Source organism: Zingiber officinale, chromosome 11A (genome assembly GCF_018446385.1).
Source record: "Zingiber officinale cultivar Zhangliang chromosome 11A, Zo_v1.1, whole genome shotgun sequence".
NCBI lineage: Eukaryota > Viridiplantae > Streptophyta > Magnoliopsida > Zingiberales > Zingiberaceae > Zingiber > Zingiber officinale.
The window spans coordinates 51283401-51294998 of NC_056006.1; the positions used below are offsets into that span (position 1 = coordinate 51283401).

At 42.8% G+C, this 11598-nt stretch overlaps 1 pseudogene; it reads left to right on the forward strand.

Moving 5' to 3' along the window:
* LOC122031390 overlaps positions 1-11296 on the forward strand; it is a 29019-nt pseudogene extending 17723 nt beyond the window's left edge.
* Positions 11297-11598: the final 302 nt, after the last annotated feature.

Genomic DNA, 11598 nt, shown 5'->3' on the forward strand with positions numbered 1-11598 from the left:
TTAAATCTAATAGTTGATTAGGGTTAATTGTCTTAACCCTAATTATTCCATTAGATTAATCTAAACAATTAAATCTAATCACAATCAACATAACCCTACTTCAATTCTACACATCATGTATCAACAAATCATGGATTAATCCAATATATTCCTAATCCAATACATGCCTAATTCATCAACAATATGAATCGATTACCATACACCTTACCTCCAGCTACTGTTGATGCTGGAACAAGTAGAGCCGAACCAATAACAACTCCACAGCAAGAACAGAACCTCACCTCACCTCACTGGATCTTCCCTTCTGTTCGGTTTAAGATGAGATCACAGATTCAAACAATGACCTAACAATTATACCCTAATAGCTCACTAATGGAAACAACTAGGGATGCTTACCGCGTGTAGAATGGAAGCTAGAACTCAAAACAGTAGATCCAAGCCGACGATGAAGAGGAAGGTTACGACTAGGGCTAGGATTTCCTTCTAGATCAGAGATCTGCACATACGAAGTAGTGATCTGAAGGGGAAAGCACTGGCGATGAACCTCGGGCACGGTTCGGAGAGAATCCAGTGAAGAAGGATCAAGAATCGTCATACAAAATCCTCAACAATCAACCAAACAAGATCCCTTACCTTCACATTATACCTAGGGCATAGCCTGTCGTCGTGTGGAAGGAAGCAAAAGACATCAGTGATGTAATCGAAAGAGAGGAAAAGCTCAAGAAACCTTCCTTTGTCGTCGACGCACGCTCCCGGCTTCCGAATCCCGACGATCTAGGGCACGGATCCGCAAGGTAAAGGGTGAAGGCTAGGGTTCGAATCTCCTATCAACTCCACCGAGAGATTGCCCGCACAAAGGCGATGACCCGGAAGGAACCGCGACCTCCAAGCTAGCACAATCGATGGAAAAATGAGCTGCTCAACCGCCGGTAATAACTTCCCCTAGTGGCGTCGTCGGCGTCAGAGAAGAGAAAGGAAATTGGCAGAGGAAAGAGGCGCGTGAGCAGAGGGGATCGGGGAGAAAGCAAATCGGAATCGGCGTTAGGGAGAAGGAATAATTAAAGGGATTTATAAATAAATCTTTTTCTCACTTAAATGGGTATCCCAAACATGCCTTATCTGAACCCGTTAATTCGTCCCCTCAAAACCCTCCGTACAAGCTCCGAAAAATTCCCAGAAAATTCTTAAAAATTTCGAAAAAATTCTATAAGGCTATTTTCCAAATAACCCTATTAATTAAATTTTCCGAGATCTCACAGCAATAATTATCTTATGAAAATTAATCTGCAAACTTACTACTAAGATATGTTACTAAATTAGTTATCTTTCTAATTTAATCATTTTTTCAAAACTTAGTTATTTTGGAAAAGTTATTCTTTCTAAGTTATGTTTCTTAGCTATTTTGAAAAGGATAAGAGATACCTTTTAAAGCAAAATTTCTAACTCCCCTAAGTCAATTTGATTTGTGTTTGCATTCTTTTTGCAATATTTTTGCATTTATGATTATTTGATCCATGTTTATGTTTGATGAATGCCAAAGGGTGAGGGTTAGGTGGTTAAGTTAGCTAAAACAAATTGAAAATAAAAACTAACTTAAAAACCTGTTAATTCTTGTTTTACTTGTATTTTACACTAACTTAACCAAGTTGTCATTCCATCAAAAAGGGGGGATTATTGGTGCGGTTAGCACTAACGGTCTAACTTAGGTTTTGATGAATGACAAAATAGGTTAAGTTAGTTTTGTTGTTGATCTAACACTCTGACCAAGTGTGCAGGAGAAGCCCAGACAGGTTGACTGGTTGACTGGATGTCTGGCACGAAGCCCAACTAGGTCAACAGGTCGATCGGATGGTTGGCACGAAGTCCAAACGGGTCGACGGACTGACCGGACGTTTAGCACGAAGTCCAGCTAGGTCGACAGGCTGACCAGATAGCTAGCGCGAAGTCTAGACAGGTCAAAGGGCTAACCGGACGTCTAGAAGGTAAGTGAAGGTAAGTCACTGGAGGGGAGTGACTATGAGGACGCGTTCCCGGGAAGGGAACTTAGGCGTTGATCCAACTTAGAATCATTTCGAAACTCTAAGTCGAGATCGTGACTAGACTCCGGTCTCGGAAAGATGGAATCTAAGTCATACTCTTTCTATTTTGAATTATAAACTGTGTGAATAATCTGTTTTGCAGGAGATATGAGTGCATCGGACTAATATTTTTCTTACAGGAAGGAATCTGCTGGAAAACAGGGTCCGGACGCCCGGGAGGTACCCGGGCGCCTTGAGGCGGAATTTTATCCCCAACGTCGCTGTGCCATGTAGAGTTTGTTAGGATCGTTGGTCACGGCTAGAGAGGGGGGGTGTGAATAGCCGACCCCAATTACTCGCGTTTCTTTCTACAAACTAGGGTTAGCGCAGCGGAAACTAAATGCAGAAAGAAAACAGGAGAAGAAATCAAACCTCTACGCAAGGATGTAACGAGGTTCGGAGATGAAACTCCTACTCCTCGGCGTGTCCGTAAGGTGGACGAAGCCTATCAATCCGTCGGTGGATGAGTCCCCGGAAAACCGGCTAAATCAAACTCCTTGTGGGTGGAGAAACCTCGCCACAATCACTTGCAACAGCAAGCTAAGAGTACAAGAGAATAGCAAGAACAAAATACAACAGGAATGTAAACACAGTAGCTTGCCTTCTCGTCGACTGGGGTCCCGGATGAAGTAGCAACTTCACAGATGCAACAAGCAACTCAGCAGCAGCTGATCCAATCGTGGAATGAAGCTCACGCCAAGCTTCGACAAGGAGGAGCTCAACAAAGCTCAAGCACAACAAAGACTTCGCAATGTGAAGGAAGAAGAAGAACTTTTGTGCAGCAAGCACCCTTTATACCGCGAAGAAGACAATGAAGAACTAGCTGCTACGTTAACGGTTAGATGTGGACCGATCAGCTTCATCCCGATCGGTCCACAGGTCCCGATCGGTCTTGGAGACCGATCAGGCTAAGCCTGGACCGATCAGGCTATGTCCTGATCGGTCCAGGAGGGGTCTGATCGGTCCCTTTGACCGATCAACCTTTCTCCTTCTTCTCTTCTGTTTGCTTCCTGATCGGTCTTCAGACCGATCAGATAATCCACAGAAGCATTCTGTTTGATTACTGATCGGTCACCAGACCGATCAGCCGTATCACTGGATCGGTCCCCAGATCGATCCAGAGCTTGGTTTTTGCCCAAACCAAGTCCCAAACCTTCCAGACCAACATCCAGTCAACCTTGACCTGTTGGTACATCATGCTTAGCATCCGGTCACTCCCTTGACCTGCTAAGACTCCCCACCAAGTGTCCGGTCAATCCCTTTGACCCACTTGGACTTTTCTCTTCGTGTCAAGTATCCGGTCACTCCCTTGACCTACTTGACCTTCTCAACACCAGATGTCCGATCACCCTTGATCCATCTAGATTTTCCCTTGCCCGGCTTCACTCACCAGGACTTTCACAACTGCCTGGCTTCACTCACCAAGACTTTCCCACTGCCTGGCTTCACTCACCAGGACTTTCCCACTGCTTGGCTTCACTCACCAGGACTTTCCAACTGCCTGGTTTCACTCACCAGGACTTTTCCGTCTGCCTGGCTTCACTCACCAGGACTTTCCACATCCGGTCCAGAGAACGAGCTACCGAGCCCTCTCTGACCACAGTCCGGAGAACGAGCTACCGAGCCCTCTCCAACTTCCCATGTGCCAAGTTTCCATACTTGGACTTTTCCCGTGCCAAGCTCCCTGCTTGGACTTTTCACCAGGCCAAACTCCCTGCTTGGACTTTTCCGAGTCAGGTCAACTCACCTCGGGTCAACCAGGTCAACCTTGACCACGGGTTGCACCCACAATCTCCCAAGCTTGTATCCTTGTAAAACATCAAGGTACAAACATTGTCAAACATAACTCGTCAAACATCAAAACACAACTCGAGTCAAGTCAACTCGAGTCTGGTCAACCAGGTCAACCTTGACCTAAGGTTGCACCAACAATCTCCCCCTTTTTGATGTTTGACAAAACTCATAATCAAACCCATAATCAAGTTAGGTTAGCCCGATAACCTAACTTAGGTTTTCTAATGTTCTTCCTTGAACATTCTCCCCAAACCTACACTCTCCCCCTTTTTGACACACATCAAAAAGAGTGAATCAAGGTCAAGAATTTCTTCCTAATGAAAGTCCCATACCTTTCATTGAAACTCTTAATTTCCCCCTTGACACTAAGGTCAACAATTAACTTAGTGATAATCCCATATCACTCAAGTCTTTAGGAGTAAAAACTCCCCCTAAAAGTCAACTCCCCTCTAATAGGTAAAACTCCCCCTAAAGGTCAACTCCCCCTTGACCATTGCACCAACAATGTCTTGGAGAGTTTCAAACCTTTAGAACTCCAAAACACCAACTTCATTGCTGAAATTTCAGAAATTTCAGACAGCACAGTCGAAACTGGCACGCCCTGATCGGTCACCAGACCGATCAGGTCTTCCATGGATCGGTCACGGTGACCGATCAGGCCTTCACCAGATCGCACCAAGCTCTCTGGTTCTTACTGGATCGGTCTGCAGACCGATCCATGCTTCACTGGATCGGTCCACAGACCGATCAGGACTTACCTGGATCGGTCCCCAGACCGATCCAGACTCTGATAGGCAGATTTCTGAAATTTCCTTCCCGAAATTCAGAAACTCCTAGAAAATTCCAGAAAATTCGAAAAATTGTGAAATTTTGAGGATACATTCCTCATAACATATACTATCATGGAAAAATAGTTTTCTATGAAAATAACTTCCATTTTTCAATCTTGATACAAAGTTCAAAAACTTTGAAATAGTTCAAGTTTAACTCAACTTTGTATCACAATGTTCAATGATGAATGCTATCACTAGGAAAGCTTCATCAAGGTTTTTCAAATCAATTTTAAAATGCTTTTAAAACCATTTGAATTTAGGACCATAATCTTAGGGCTAGATGTACATGACTTGTACACAAGCTTTCCCTATGATCCTTAATTTCTTGAATTAGGGTCATCTAGGTACAAGGACAATGCACCTTGATCCTAACTCATGATCCTAATATCTCACACACATCTAAGGTGTATCAAACCACATTCAAGTCAATTTGATGTGAGATATGGGTTAAGGTCAACTTAGGCTAAGTTCTCATGCATTTTCTAAACACCAATTTGATCTCAATATCAAATTATATGTTTGTCCTCAAATTAATTTCATTGATTATAATGCAAGAGATGATGACATGGCATATAATGATATCATAAGTAAAAACATGTGCCAATGTCATGATGTCATGGCATAAAGTTTGAAAACCTAAATAAAGCATGACATATAAACTAGCCTAAGCATTATCATGACATTTCAAATGATAATAAAATATGATGTCATGGCATGGAATATGGCAACCAATCATGGCAAGTTAGCACAAGTAAAATACCTAAATTCCCTATCTAAGTATCCTTAGCCTTAAAATCTAACTTAAAATCTAACCCTAGATTGCCCATATATCCCTAAGAGAAAACCAAAATCCCAATTATGGTATTTCTCTAGGTTTTCTTAAGTTGTGTCAAATAATATTAAAATCGATATTTTTCAAATATGGCACAATTTACTCTTCAAGGAGTAAATAATAATTCTTTTTCATTTTCAAAGGTTATCAAAACCTTGAAAATGCTCCTTGAGTGTCAATTTCCTCAAAGTTGGGTTAACTACCCTTCTAATTGGAGTTGACACTCTCTAACCCATCTATGGGATAGAGAAGATGCTCCTAAGAACCCAATATCTATGTGAGCTCATTGGGTTCACTAAATATTCACTAGGGATGACTTCCCTAGCAACCCTCCTAATGACCCTCCTAGGCTTTGAAGCCTTGGTCATTTGGGACTCATCAAGATCAACTCTAGGGGTGACTCCCCTTGTGACCTTGGTGGTCTTCCTAGCCCTAGGTTTTGTTCCATAATCGAATGGAACATCATGATAGGTGGGCTTGACCACTTGGGACTTAGGTTTGTGACCCATACCTTTCTTGTCCTTGGACATTGGTTTTTGACCCTTAAACCCTAGGGATGACTTCTCCATGTTCTTAAGAGTCTTTTCCAAAGTATCAAGTCTTGACTTCAAGACTTGATTCTCCTTCTCTAATACCTCAATTTTTGATTTATCACTCTTCCTTGAGGTATTCTTAGGCATATGTCTAGTTGATTTAGGATTCCTACCTAGGTTATCCTTAGCCTTAGATGGGTTGATCCTAGGGTTAGCCTTTCTAGAATTATCCTTATCTAGACTCACATGTTTAGCTCCTAAGCACATGTATTGATTCCTAAGGTTATCATGCTTGTTATTATCGACAAGTGCAATAAAATTCCTAGCATGCATTTTATTAGAATTGCAAAAATGAACCTTAGAGGTTACCTTAGGGTTTGCCTTAGCTCCCCCTATCGATGTGCCCGGTCTCTTGCCCTTGTGAGGTTGCCTCCCCCTCGGACAATGGCTCCTATAGTGTCCCCTTTGCTTGCATTGGAAGCACACGATGTGCTCCTTGCCCTTGCGTTTCGGGACTCCGGCTTCCTTGACCTTTGGCGCCGGTGGAGTCTTTCTTACCCTCTTTGGACACTTACTCTTGTAATGTCCATGTTCCCTACACTCAAAGCACATAATGTGTAATTTAATTGAACTTAAATTGCTTGAGTTACCTAGGGTTGAGGGTGGATGCGAGCTCTCTTCTTCATCCCTTTCGGAGGTAGAAGCTTCTTCTTCTTGCTCCGAACTTGAAGAAGAACTCTCCTCCTTTTCATCCTTAGATGTTGAGTAACCCTCAACTTCTAATTCCTCTCCTCCATGATGTGAGCTACTTAATGACTCACTTGTCTCCTCTTCATGATTTGAAGTGGAGCTCTCCTCATGGTACTTGGCCAAGTTATCCCATAATTCCTTGGCATTGTTGTAACCTATCTTACACAAGATGTTAGTAGGCAATGAAAATTCAATTATTCTCGTTACCTCTTCGTTGATTTCGGATTTGTGAATTTGTTCTCTGGTCCACTCCTTCTTCTCAAGAGGTTTTCCTTCCTTATCCACCGGAGGAGTAAAACCTTCTTGTACACAAAACCAATTCATTATGTTAGTCATAAGAAAGTACTTCATCCTTACCTTCTAATACGCGAAGTCACCGCATTCGTAGAAGGGTGGAATGGTGACATCTTCTCCGAGCAGATCCATCCTCTAGCTTGTGCTCCCCGGGTGTTAATCCGATGAAAAGCAAACCTTTGCTCTGATACCACTTGTTAGGATCGTTGGTCACGGCTAGAGAGGGGGGGTGTGAATAGCCGACCCCAATTACTCGCGTTTCTTTCTACAAACTAGGGTTAGCGCAGCGGAAACTAAATGCAGAAAGAAAATAGGAGAAGAAATCAAACCTCTACGCAAGGATGTAACGAGGTTCGGAGATGAAACTCCTACTCCTCGGCGTGTCCGTAAGGTGGACGAAGCCTATCAATCCGTCGGTGGATGAGTCCCCGGAAAACCGGCTAAATCAAACTCCTTGTGGGTGGAGAAACCTCGCCATAATCACTTGCAACAGCAAGCTAAGAGTACAAGAGAATAGCAAGAACAAAATACAACAGGAATGTAAACACAGTAGCTTGCCTTCTCGTCGACTGGGGTCCCGGATGAAGTAGCAACTTCACGGACAGATGCAACAAGCAACTCAGCAGCAGCTGATCCAGTCGTGGAATGAAGCTCACGCGAAGCTTCGACAAGGAGGAGCTCAACAAAGCTCACACAACAAAGACTTCGCAATGTGAAGGAAGAAGAAGAACTTTTAGTGGCAGTCTCGACCCTTTATACCGCCAAGAAGACAATGAAGAACTAGCCGCTGCTACGCATGTTAGATGTGGACCGATCAGCTCATCCCGATCGGTCCACAGGTCCTGATCGGTCTTAGAGACCGATCAGCAGCTGACCGATCGCTATGTCCTGATCGGTCAGGGGGTCCGATCGGTCCTTCGACCGATCGCCTTTCTCTTCTTCTCGTTGCTTCGATCGGCCTTCGATCGATCGATAATCCACGTAAGCATTCTGTTGATTACCGATCGGTCACCGCATCGATCGTCCAGACACGGATCGGTCCCCGATCGATCCAGAGCTTGGTTTTTGCCCAAACCAAGTCCCAAACCTTCCAAACCAACATCCGGTCAACCTTGACCTGTTGGTACATCATGCTTAGCATCCGGTCACTCCCTTGACCTGCTAAGACTCCCCACCAAGTGTCTGGTCAATCCCTTTGACCCACTTGGACTTTTCTCTTCGTGTCAAGTATCCGGTCACTCCCTTGACCTACTTGACCTTCTCAACACCAGATGTCCGATCACTCTTGATCCATCTAGATTTTCCCTTGCCCGGCTTCACTCACCAGGACTTTCACAACTGCCTGGCTTCACTCACCAGGACTTTCCCACTGCCTGGCTTCACTCACCAGGACTTTCCCACTGCCTGGCTTCACTCACCAGGACTTTCCAACTGCCTGGTTTCACTCACCAGGACTTTTCCGTCTGCCTGGCTTCACTCACCAGGACTTTCCACATCCGGTCCAGAGAACGAGCTACCGAGCCCTCTCTGACCACAGTCCGGAGAACGAGCTACCGAGCCCTCTCCAACTTCCCATGTGCCAAGTTTCCATACTTGGACTTTTCCCGTGCCAAGCTCCCTGCTTGGACTTTTCACCAGGCCAAACTCCCTGCTTGGACTTTTCCGAGTCAGGTCAACTCACCTCGGGTCAACCAGGTCAACCTTGACCACGGGTTGCACCCACAATCTCCCAAGCTTGTATCCTTGTAAAACATCAAGGTACAAACATTGTCAAACATAACTCGTCAAACATCAAAACACAACTCGAGTCAAGTCAACTCGAGTCTGGTCAACCAGGTCAACCTTGACCTAAGGTTGCACCAACAGAGTTCACTGGTTGGTTCGGCTACATCATGGTCGAGGCTCCCTAAAGGTTCTAGGCGCCCTGAACCTCCTATATAAGGAGGGTCAAGGCTGAAGCTCCAGCAATAACTCAGAATCTGCTCTCCTGTGCTTCTGCGACGCTGCGAAGCTCCGACAACGCACTTCTCTTAGTTTATTTCTCTGTCGGTATTGCTTTAATTTTTTAGTGGCATTCCTGTACTTAGTTTGCAATATTTTTTCGAATTGCTAGTGAATTGCCCATTGAAAGCACCCTTGTGTGCGGGCCTTGGAGTAGGAGTCGCCAAAGGCTCCGAACCAAGTAAATTGACTTTGTTAGCCGTGCTCTCTCTTTCTGTTTTCCGCTGCGTACTTGTACTTGAAAATTTTTATCGATATTCACCCCCCCTCTATCGAAATTCACGATCCAACACTTAACTTCTGCACTATCCTCGAAAAGTGCCTCACTAAAGCTCGCAACAACCAACTCATCCTCCAAGTCGCGATGCAGCGCTTCGCCGAGGAGGAGGAGGACCACAAAGGCGACAATGCGAGGAACTCTCATACTCTGACGGAGCTTAGGCGCTTCAAGGCGGTCGGTGATCCCTTCACAGAAGAGTTCTTCAAGGCTTTCCGATCCATCCACCACCAGCAACTCTAGATGCTCGAAAAAATGCAGATGAGAAAGAACAAGCTTGACAAGAAGCTCAAATCCATCAAGGCCTGGAGGAAAGTCTCGAGCATCATCTTCGTGGCCACATTGACCACCTTCTTGATTTGCTCGATAGTTTCCATTGTCGTAGCCGCCCCGCCTATTGTTGCAGCAGTGGTCGCAGATGCAACCATCCCGATTGGATTGATAGGGAAGTGGATCGATTCGTTGCTCAAGGATTACCAGAATGCTTTGATTAAATGTGCATTATTCATTGATAATTTTTTGTTAATATAAGGATGTCAGGTTTTAGTTGAGATACAAGTGTTTTTTTTAAAAAGGCATGAAGGGATGTTCAATCGAACTATTAGATTATTAGAAGTAGGTATTGAGCCAGTGTAAGTCCATTTGCATGTCTAAATATCATTTTGTTTTTCATTCAGCCACCATATTTTATTATTATCTTTTTGATGCCAGATATGTATTTGACGGTCAACCTCTAGAGCTGAAGAAACAAGAACTTGCCAAAAGGCTAGTCTTTACAGTTTTGTTATTGTCCCCCTCCTTTTTTTTTTGTTGCAAGATAATGATAATCTTTAAGCTTATTTTGTTCTTTAGATATTCAAAGAGGGAAGATGCAACAAACGATCGAAACACAGCAATTGAGGTCATTGCTTGTACATTACAAGTACCTTTATTGGGACTCTTTAGTGTGCTAGAATTTCCTTTGCTATCTTAGTTGGTTACATTTGTTGTTTGCAGACTGGTGATTTGGAGGGAATTGAAAAGTACAACAAAAGGACTGTCAAGGTAATATTTGATATTGCTATTTTATTGGAAATTACCATGAGGATCTTATTGATTATGATGCAATTAGCATGAAGTTAGCATGCTTATTATCTATTTTCTTCATATGTAACATAGAGTTTTTTTAAATATATTTTGAACTTTTAAATTACTTTATTGAATAATTTGATTCCAATAGCTGACTGTAGAGTTTTTTCACAGGTAACCAAGCAACATAATGAAGATTGTAAACATAACACAGTTTTGCTTTCTCTTGCAAACATTTCCTAAAGCTGCATGCAATTGCTTATAACAAAATGACTGAAAAACTGCTGAGGTTGCAGTTCACTTAGTAATTTATGATAACATCTAATGTACATTTGATGGGGCTTCATTCAGTTCTCAAGACCATTACATTTCACGTGAATTTGTGCAGAATAAAAGTACTGGAGAGTTGAACTTCTTGACATGTTTTATGAATTTTGCTAGCTCTATAGGTATGTTCTCCCAAGTGATTCTTGAAAAGAGATTTAACCATTTAATTCTTTTGTGTCATCTTTCATTTAATTCATGTGGGGCAATTACTTAGCAACTGTGATTTTGTCAACCTTTTACCAAATGCATCTTACTGCAAACTAGTGTGTGTGAAGATTTAAAGATCAACAGATATTTATTCAGTCTAGAAAATAATGTTCACTGAGAATCTCATGGACTACCAAAACCTCAACTTCTTGATAGTTCTTGTGCTATTGCTCATGTTCTATTGTGGAACTTTTATACACAGTATACTTTTTCTTTATCTTGCAGTGAGAGTCTTCACCAACATTCAGGAAAATGCTCCAATTAATGGTATCTCATTGCTGCTTATCAATCCTAGTGGCTAGTTACTTGGATGTAGATGCTTCTTTCATCTCCTTACCTAAGTAGTCAATCTATCTAGTATACCTGCAATCAACACGATGACACTCTAATATGGATTAGTTCTGTTTTGTACACAATCTAATTATCATTGGTGACTAGTCACTTAGGTGGAGAAGCTCTCTGTGATGGAATTTGAAGTTTCAAAGGTATATTTATCTTGCTTATTGCTAATTGAATTACTATATTTATTCTCATCCTTATTTTTCAGGTTCTTGAAGAGCTAAGACTCATTATGGATCAGTTCATTGATTTGTGTATTCTCACT